This window comes from Dipodomys spectabilis, unplaced genomic scaffold (genome assembly GCF_019054845.1).
Source record: "Dipodomys spectabilis isolate Male_0828 unplaced genomic scaffold, ASM1905484v1 ptg000173l, whole genome shotgun sequence".
In the NCBI taxonomy this organism is placed as follows: Eukaryota; Metazoa; Chordata; class Mammalia; order Rodentia; family Heteromyidae; genus Dipodomys; species Dipodomys spectabilis.
The window spans coordinates 2,515,961-2,525,811 of NW_024870850.1; positions in this window are offsets into that span (position 1 = coordinate 2,515,961).

A 9,851-nucleotide genomic window follows, 5' to 3' on the forward strand; every position below is an offset into this window, starting at 1 on the left:
GGCTTAAAATTCACCCAGGAGTTATTGACCCAGATTATACAGGTATAGTTAAAATTATGGTAGAAGCTCCAAAAGGCATTGTAGCAATTTCCCCTGGAGACAGAATTGCCCAATTGTTACTCCTGCCTAGCCTACATGAAAAATTTCCTGCCATACAGTCTGAGAGAGGTGGAAAGGGTTTTGGCTCCTCCGGAATTGAGTCAGTGTACCTAGCCCTGGATTTAGACCAGAGACCCATGCTTGAGCTGGAGACTGAAGGAAAAAGGACCATAGGACTGTTACACACAGGGGCCAATCGTAGCATTATTGCAAAAAAGGATTGGCTGAGAGGGTGGCCATTACAGGCCTCAGAACAAACCCTGAGAGGGTTGGGCTATGCCAAAGCTCCTGACTTAGGTGCAAGACCTCTCAACTGGAAGGATGGAGAAGGACACTCTGGAAACATCCAGCCTTATGTTTTAGAATTGCCTGTCTCCCTGTGGGGTCGAGATTTACTAAAAGAGATGGGGTTTTGCCTTAGTAATGAATATTCTCCTACCTCAAAGGAAATGATGCTACAAATGGGCTACTGCCCAGGGCAAGGACTGGGAAAAAACTTGCAAGGCTGTAAAGAGCCTATTGATGTCCACCAAAAACTTGATAGACATGGGCTGGGTTTTTCATAGGGGCTGCTGAGAATCAAGTTCCCATTACCTGGAAGACGGAGGGACCGGTATGGGTAGCTCAGTGGCCTCTATCCTCCAAAAAGCTTTTAGCCGTTCATAAACTGATAGAAGAACAAGTAGCCCTGGGCCATGTGAGACCCTCAGTTTCACCATGGAATACTCCAATATTTGTAATAAAAAAGAAGTCGGGCAAATGGCGATTACTTCATGATTTGCGTGCCATAAACACGCAGATGCAAATTATGGGCCCTGTACAAAGAGGGTTACCATTGCTTTCCGCACTTCCTGCCCATTGGTCTATTATGGTAATAGACATAAAAGATTGTTTCTTTTCTATCCCCTTGCATTCCGCTGATTGTGAACGCTTTGCCTTTACTGTGCCCTCTTGTAACCATGAGGAACCTGACCAAAGATATGAGTGGGTCGTGCTGCCTCAGGGTATGGCCAACAGCCCCACTATGTGTCAGCTGTTTGTCGGCAGGGCTATAGCTCCTGTTAAAAAAAGGCATCCAAAACTCAGGGTGGTCCATTATATGGATGACATTTTGATAGCTCATAAGGAAGAGGCTGGGTTACAAAAGGCCTATGCAGAATTGGTTTTTGCCTTAAGGGAACAGGGTCTTTATCCGGCGCCAGAAAAAATACAAACAGGCAGAGTGGTGGAGTATCTGGGAGCTAAGATACATCCCAGGTCGATCATGCCCCAAAAATTGACCCTGAGAAAAGATAACTTAAAGACTTTAAATGATTTTCAAAAATTGTTGGGGAATATTAATTGGATAAGGGGGTATTTAAAATTGACAAATTATGAATTGAAGCCCTTATTTGATATACTAAAAGGAGATATATGCGGCGAACGCCTTCTCGGCCAGTGAGGAAGAACGACCACCACACCAGGAGTCTTCTCAGATCACACTTTATTGGAGAGCCTTTGCTTTGATGGGAGAGCTTGAGCGAGAGACCCCGTACAGGAAAATGCAGCCGCTTATATAGGGAATAGGAACATGGGTCGTTCTATCATTGGTCGTCTGCCTTTCACCGTCACCAGGTGCCACGGGATTGGCTGGGGACTCTACGTGGCTCGCGCATGCGCAAAGCCCGGGACCTACAATCCCGCCAAGCGTTGCCTAATATGGCGTTGTTTACCTCCAAGCTGCAAGGAAGTGGGCGCCATCCTGTAATGGCGTTCGCCCCGGCTCCCCGCAGTTCCCCCTTTTTGTTTTTGGCAACAGGTAAGAGTAGAGGTCTGTTCCCTGAATAGAAGAGGATAATGCAAAGCCTTCGTTCCAGGTTACCTCTCCCCAGAGGATGGCCCGCCAGTCCGATGCCTTTTTTCCAGGGGTGGGGAAAGCACGGCATCAACCCACATGCAAACAGACTTGCTCTTCTTGAGGAGATGGAGGTCTTCCCCAAGTGCAGTGCATATGCCTAGCACCCTGTCCCGTATTGTAAGCTGGATACCTGTCCCGGTGCAATGGGATCCCCTGATCCCTTGGGGTGCTAAGGCTATGTAGGATGGCAGGGCTTAATTGCCCTTTAGGGCTGACAGCCAAATCTGGGGTGAGGATCCACTTTCCAAGGCGGCTAATGCTTGTGAGATAACAACCTTGTCCCTTCTGGTTTGGGCTCGAAGGCGACAGACCAACCATAGGCAGACTACGCATCCTCCCAAGCAGCAGGCCAAAAACATCCCAACTCCCACCCACTCTTTAAACCAGGAAACAGCAGAGGAGATCCAAGACTGGAGTCCCTCCACCAATCCGGGGTCCACTCACGTTGAATTTACTGTAACAATGGCAATCCGCAGCTGATCCAGCATCTCATCAAATTCACCAGTCCAATTACCTAAAAGATAACAAATAATCGTGGGAAAAGTCTGGCATCATGTTTGACTGGCATCGGTCTCGGGAACACCGACAGGATCCCCCATCTGTGTTCCTCCTGGCTGGGGCAGATCTTGACCATCCGTAGTATCATCATTATCAGAGATTTCGCAGTCATTTTTCTTCTTTTCTTGGTCTTCTTTGACAAGTCGTGTCAACCGACTCGGGACCCAATGTGGCGTTTCTTGATCCTGCGGAAAAACACAAACAACTCCCCTGGATCTCGTAATAACCGGATCCGGTCCATACCATTTATTATTGATAACATCCTTCCACATGACCACATCTTTAATATCCATGGAGTTTCCCATCATATGCCGATCTGCGGCGGACTGATTATTGCCATTTAAAATTAAAAAATTAAGGGTAAAAAGTGCAAGAGAAAGTCTTTCCCTGGGGGACGCTGACTCAGCAATTCCCCTTTTTGTTTTTGAAGCATTTCTTTTAAACTTTTATTAGCTCTCTCTACTATACCTTGTCCTTGTGGATTGTAGGGTAATCCTGTGGTGTGGGCAACCTGCATTTGTGCGCAAAAGGCGCGAAAACCATGGGAAGTATAAGCAGGGCCATTATCCGTCTTAAGTCTAAGGGGCTTTCCCCAAGCTGCCCAAGCTTCTAAGCAGTGTATTTTGACATGAGACACCTTTTCTCCTGCCAAAGGTGTGGCATGAATGACACCAGAAAAGGTGTCCACAGACACATGTAAATATTTCAATTTACCAAATTCTATCAGGTGAGTAACATCCATTTGCCATAGGGCGTTTGGTCTCAACCCCCTGGGGTTTACCCCCGCATGGGGAGGATGAAGAAAGGTAACACAAAATTTACAAGCTTTAACAATATCTCTTGCCACATGCCTGGGTAAATTATATCTTTTTCTAAGGGTATTTGCGGGTACATGAAACAATCTATGAAAGTCCTTTGCCAATTCTACAGGATCAGCAGCAACCAGGGCCACAGCCCGAGTTGCCTGGTCCGCCAGGGCATTACACCTTGCCATCGGGCCCGGCAACATAGAGTGGGCGGGAATATGTCCAATATAAAAAGGGTGTTTTCTGTTTAAAATAAGGGATTGAATCTGTAACAAAACATTAGAAATTGTGCTGGCCTGCTTAACTGAAGCAGCAACTTCAAGGGAAGCAACGGCATTTACAACATATAAGGAATCAGAAAATAAGTTAAAAGGTTGATCAAATCTTTTAAAAACTTCAAGCACAATCAAACATTCAACAGCCTGTGGAACATTTGGCCGAAAATGAAGGACCACTGGTTGTTGGTGTCCTTGAACAAAAAAGGCGCCTTGTCCAGACTCTGATCCATCCGTAAAGATGGTCAAGGCATTAACTAGGGGTTCCTTTGAAGTAACAACAGGGAAATACACTAAATTTTTACTAATAATAGCAAGCAAAGGATGTTTAGGATAATGATTATCAATTACATTGGGAAATGAGCAAACAAGAACCGCCCAAGTATCCACGGTAGCGGCCAAAATCTCAACTTGTTCATGGGTGTATGGAATAATTAACTTATCTGGAACCTTTGCAAAGTGTGTTAAACAATATTTTATGCCCAAAAGTGCTTGTTTAGCCACTAATTCAGGAAAATATTGGACTGTCTTTGCTCCCACCGAGTTGCCATGAAGCCACCACAAGGGGCCATTTTGCCACAGAACCCCCGTGGGGTAATTTTTTGTTTTTAATATACACAAATCGATAGGTAATTTTAAATCAACCCGTAAAAGTTGAGCCCTAGACAAAGCTGCCTCAACCTTTTGTAGGGAATTTAGTGCTAAAGGTGTCAGGGATCTAGAGGAGGTGACTTCAGGGTCGCCCTCCAAAATGGCAAACAAAGGTAACAACTGACCGAGGGATATTAAGAAATCCCCTTATCCAATTAATATCTCCGGCCAATTGCTGAAAATCATTAAGTGTTTTAAGATGACCAATTTGAATGGAAAGTTTTTGTGGCTTAATCTCAGTGGGGGAAACAACAGTCCCCAGAAATTGAACAACACTAGACTGTTGAACCTTTTCAGGGGCAATAATCAATCCTTTGTCAGCTAAGGTTTTTGACACCCGCCCAAACATTCTATGGAGAATCTCTATCGAGGGCGCAGCCAACAGAATATCATCCATATAATGGATAATCCGCACTTTTGGGAAATCTTTCCTAACAGGGGTTAGTGCAGCCCCCACAAACAGTTGACAAATTGTGGGGCTATTGGCCATCCCTTGGGGGAGAACCCTCCACTGATAGCGAGCATCCGGGGTTTCATGATTAACAGAGGGTAAGGTGAAGGCGAAGCGCTCCCTATCCTTCTCATAAAGAGGTATGGAAAAGAAACAATCCTTAATATCTAAAGCTAAAATGGGCCACTCTCGAGGTAACGCAGAAAGTAATGGAAGTCCCCTTTGAATGGGCCCCATAATTTGCATCTGGGCATTTACTGCTCTAAGGTCATGTAATAATCTCCATTTTCCAGAGGCCTTTTTAATCACAAAAATTGGGGTATTCCAAGATGACACTGAAGGTTCAACATGCCCCAGCTGCAGCTGTTCCTGGACAAGAGTTTGAGCCGCTTCCAATTTTTCTCGAGAGAGGGGCCACTGAGGAACCCATACCGCCTTTTGTGTTAACCAAGGTATGGGTACCGCACCTTCAGTGGAAGCTTTGTTTTCAGAGGCCCCTAAGAAAAAACCCAAACCCTTTCTGTCCTGCTTAGGAAGTGGCTCTATCGGCTCCTTGCGTCGTTGGAGACATCAACCAAGCCCCAAGGCCAGAACAAATCCTTGCTGTTTCATCATATTCTGACTGGCCTCAGAGTAATCATTGGTTAAAGTTAGCTTCAGCTGTTGCTGCACATCTCTTCCCCAAAGATTGACTGGGACGTCTACCACAAATGGCTGCATTTTTCCAACCTGGCCTTCGTCTGTTCTCCAACTCAATTCTTTTGCACTTAACTGTGGGGCATCAGCATAGCCCAGCCCTTGCAAGGTCTGGGAGGATTTTTGAGTTGGCCATTGCTTTGGCCACTCCCCTCTTTGGATGATGCTTCTATCTGCCCCTGTATCCACCAGTCCCTCAAATCTTCTCCCTTCCACTTGGAGAGTTAGCATGGGTCTTTGGTCTAAAGTTATGGACAGGCATTTAAGGTCGACTCCAGTGGAGCCTAGCCCTTTATCTCCTCTCTTTATCTCTTTAGCAGGGAAGTTGCCATGAAGAAAAGGCAAAAGCAGGAGCTGTGCGATTCTATCCCCGGGAGAAATGGACACCACTCCATGGGGGACATGGCAGAGGACCTTGATAGTCCCCGTATAGTCAGGGTCAATCACTCCCGGGAAAATTATTAATCCTCTTATTGTGGAGGAGGAGCGTCCTAAAACTATTCCTACAGTGCCTTCATCTAGGGGTCCTGTCATGTCTGTCTCCACAATCTGGACTCCCATCTGCTGTGTTAATACCAGTCCAGAGGTGGCACAGAGGTCCAACCCTGCGGAGCCTGAGGTTGCTCTTTTTGGCTGGGGGGTTGTTGCGGGTGCTGTCCGGGAGCCGGAGTCTGAAATGCCCCGTAAATTTTCGGGCCCTGGGGACAAGGGCCCTTTTCCCCGTTTTTTGGCTCTTGTTTTGAATCAGTGTTTGGAATAATTTGGGGGATAGGATGTCCATTGATGTCTCTAACTGATCTGCATTCGTTGGCCCAATGCTTCCCCTTTTTACAATGAGGACACACTCTTGGAGTCCTTGGCTGCCTGGGCATGTTTTGCGCAGGACCACCATTTTGTGGGCACTGCCGTTTAAAATGTCCCAACTGGCCACACCGAAAACATCCTTTTCCTTTATTATCTTTTGCGGCCCTGGCAGCCGACAAGACAGCAGCCGCCAGCCCCGCATTGGTCAGGGGGCCACCCACTTCTCTGCAGGCTCTTAACCAAGCTTCTAGGCTTTGGGTTCTTACTGGGGTAATTGCCCTCTGACATTCCTTGGTGCTTTGTTCAAAAATGATTTGTTGTACAAATGGCATGGCTGTTTCCAGATTTCCTAACACCCGCTCGGCTGTCTCTAGCATGCGGGCAACAAAATCAGAAAATGGCTCATTAGGGGCCTGAGTGATTTTTGTCAGATTGCCAGCCGTCTCTCCCTTGTTTGGGAGGGCTCGCCAGGACTTGTAAAAAAGAGTATTCACTTGTCGATACACTTCAAAGGGATATCCTGTTTGATCTACAGCATAGGGTCCCTGCCCGAGAAGCATATCTACGGTCCAGTCCGGGTGCCCGTCACGGACATTTTGTCTGTATTGGGCTTGAGCCTTGTCTTGAACAATAGACCGGAAATCGAGGGACTGCCCATGATTAAGACAGGTACGGGCTACCTCAAACCAGTCCATGGGCGTCATAGCATTGACAGTCAGTCTTCGGAGCAGTGCAGTGGTATAATTAGCCGTTACTCCATAAGTCCGGACTGCCTCAACTAATTCCTTAAGCTGGGAGTAGGAAACCGGCTCAAAATTTCTTTCATTAGTAATTGGATTATCAAAAACTGGAAAGGCGGCTGCCAGCCGCGACCAGGTGCTCCCTTTTATAAAGTGACTCCGCCCCGCCGGCGGGTACGGCCGGGGGGGGGGGGGGGTGGTGCCGACGGGTGAGGGCCAGCTCCTTTCCTCCTTTCTGGCTGCTGCGGTACTCTTATCGTTTGGGGACGCCACCCCCCATATCTGTCTGCCTCATACTCAGCCGCAGCCTCTTCTAAGTCTTCATTATCAGCTGGATCGAGCTGCTCTCCCTCCTCCTCTAACATTTCTTCCTCTGAGTCACTCACAGGATCACTGAGTTCTTGGTCCTGCCCTTCCACATGTAGGGCTGAGAACCGGTTTGAAAATTCCTTTAAAGAAGGGTATAGGGGTCTCCTTGAGACCCCCTCTTTGTGGTCATCCCCACAACGCAGACAGGCACAGAGAACCACCAGAAAGACAAACCACAAAGGAAGCAGCAATGCAAGTAACCAATAGTCCATAGTAAAAAACAGCATACCTAGGGATACTTACCGACGTCTCCTCTCCGTGTGTTGAGTTCTGGCTCCTGTTTGGCCTCTCGCGTGGTTCCCGGGTTTCGGCACCACTTGCGGCGAACGCCTTCTCGGCCAGCGAGGAAGAATGACCACCACACCAGGAGTCTTCTCAGATCACACTTTATTGGAGAGCCTTTGCTTTGATGGGAGAGCTTGAGCAAGAGACCCCGTACAGGAAAATGCGGCCGCTTATATAGGGAATAGGAACACGGGTCGTTCTATCATTGGTCGTCTGCCTTTCACCGTCACCAGGTGCCACGGGATTGGCTGGGGACTCTACGTGGCTCGCACATGCGCAAAGCCCAGGACCTACAATCCCGCCAAGCATTGCCTAATATGGAGTTGTTTACCTCCAAGCTGCAAGGAAGTGGGCGCCATCCTGTAATGGCGTTCGCCCCGGCTCCCCGCAGATATAGATTTAAACTCCCCACGAGACCTGACTGAGAGCGCCCGATTTGCTCTCAAAAGGGTGGAGGAGGCTTTAAGTGCCGCCTGTTTAAACAAGCTACAAGATGGCCAACCCTTTGATTTATGCATTCTTCCCACTGAGACCCAACCAACTGGGGTACTTTGGCAAAAGGGGCCGTTGATGTGGTTACACTCTCATATTTCCCCCGGAAAGGCGCTGGAGTATTACCCTGAGGCGGTAGCGGGCTTAGCTCTGCAAGGAGTTCAACAGAGTTTACAATTTTTTGGAGTTTATCCACACTCCATCATTGTTCCCTACAGTGCCTACCAAGTTCAGACTTTATGTGCCACTATTGATAATTGGTCCATTTTGAGATGCATGTTTCCAGGAGATATTGATAATCATTTGCCCAAAGACCCCCTACTAAGATTTGTAAAGGAACATCCAGTGATTTTTCCAAAGGTAACTGCCCAAAAGCCTATTAGAGGGGCTATAAATATTTTTACGGATGGTTCCAAAACGGGATGCGGGGTATACGTTGCAGGTAACCAAGACCCCATACAGCATCAATTTGTCCCCGGTAACCCACAGATTGTTGAGTTGATGATTGTAATTGAAGTATTTAAAGCTTTCTCCTGTCCCTTTAATTTAATATCAGATTCAGCCTATGTAATAAATGCTTTAAAAATATTGGAAGCGGTTGGTACAATAAAGGCTACCAGTTCTGTTCTAGCTCCCTTTACCTTGCTACAATCCCTTATATGGCAACTCAAGGAACCCTTTTTTCCAATGCATATTCGAGCACATACGGGCCTTCCAGGACCACTGACAAAGGGTAATGCCCTAGCTGATGCACACACTCGTGCTGAGTGGGCGCTCCATGCTTCTTCTGTTGACTTAGCAAAAGATTTTCATGCCAAATTTCATGTAAACGCCAGGACTTTACAAAGCCGCTTTTCCCTTTCTAGAGCGGACGCACGCCAAGTGATAAAGGAGTGTCCCCGATGTATTATTTTCCATAAGCCCCCTACGTTTGGAGTTAATCCACGTGGTTTAAGACCCTTACAAGTATGGCAAATGGATGTAACTCATGTACCTGAATTTGGCCGCTTAAAATATCTACATGTTTCTGTTGACACCTTTTCGGGTGTAATACTTGCCACCCCCTATCAGGGGAAAAGGCTACTGATGTAATATCTCACTGCTTGGAAGCATGGGCGGCCTGGGGAATGCCTAAACAGCTAAAAACTGATAATGGTCCGGCCTATACTGGGCAGCGCTTTGTTTCCTTTTGCACTCAAATGGGTGTTACCCTGGTGCATGGACTGCCCTATAACCCTCAAAGACAAGGTATTGTGGAAAGAGCTCATCGTACTATCAAGGAAATGCTAATAAAACAAAAAGGGGGAGCTGGACCCTTAATGGCTACAGCAAGACAAAGAATAGCCATGACACTTTTCACCCTAAATTTTTTGAATTTGGATACCGCTGGTCGCTCAGTGGCGGATAGGCATAACTGTTCCACTCCTTCGGCCTTGGGATCGGCTTTGTGGAAAGATGTGCTCACAGGCCTCTGGAACGGTCCTGACCCCGTGCTGGTATGGGCACGAGGATCTGTTTGTGTTTTTCCTCAGAATCGTTCGGATCCAGTGTGGGTGCCCGAACGACTTGTGCGGCGAGTCCAAGATGAACGGAATCCGGAAGAAACAAAGATTGCGTTGCTGATCATACAGCTCCTGAAGATCCAACAGGGACAGGCGGTACCGAGATGGGGAATACTGTCTGCATTTCCGAGGCCCATGCCCGTGAGACATGACGCCTCTCTTTTCC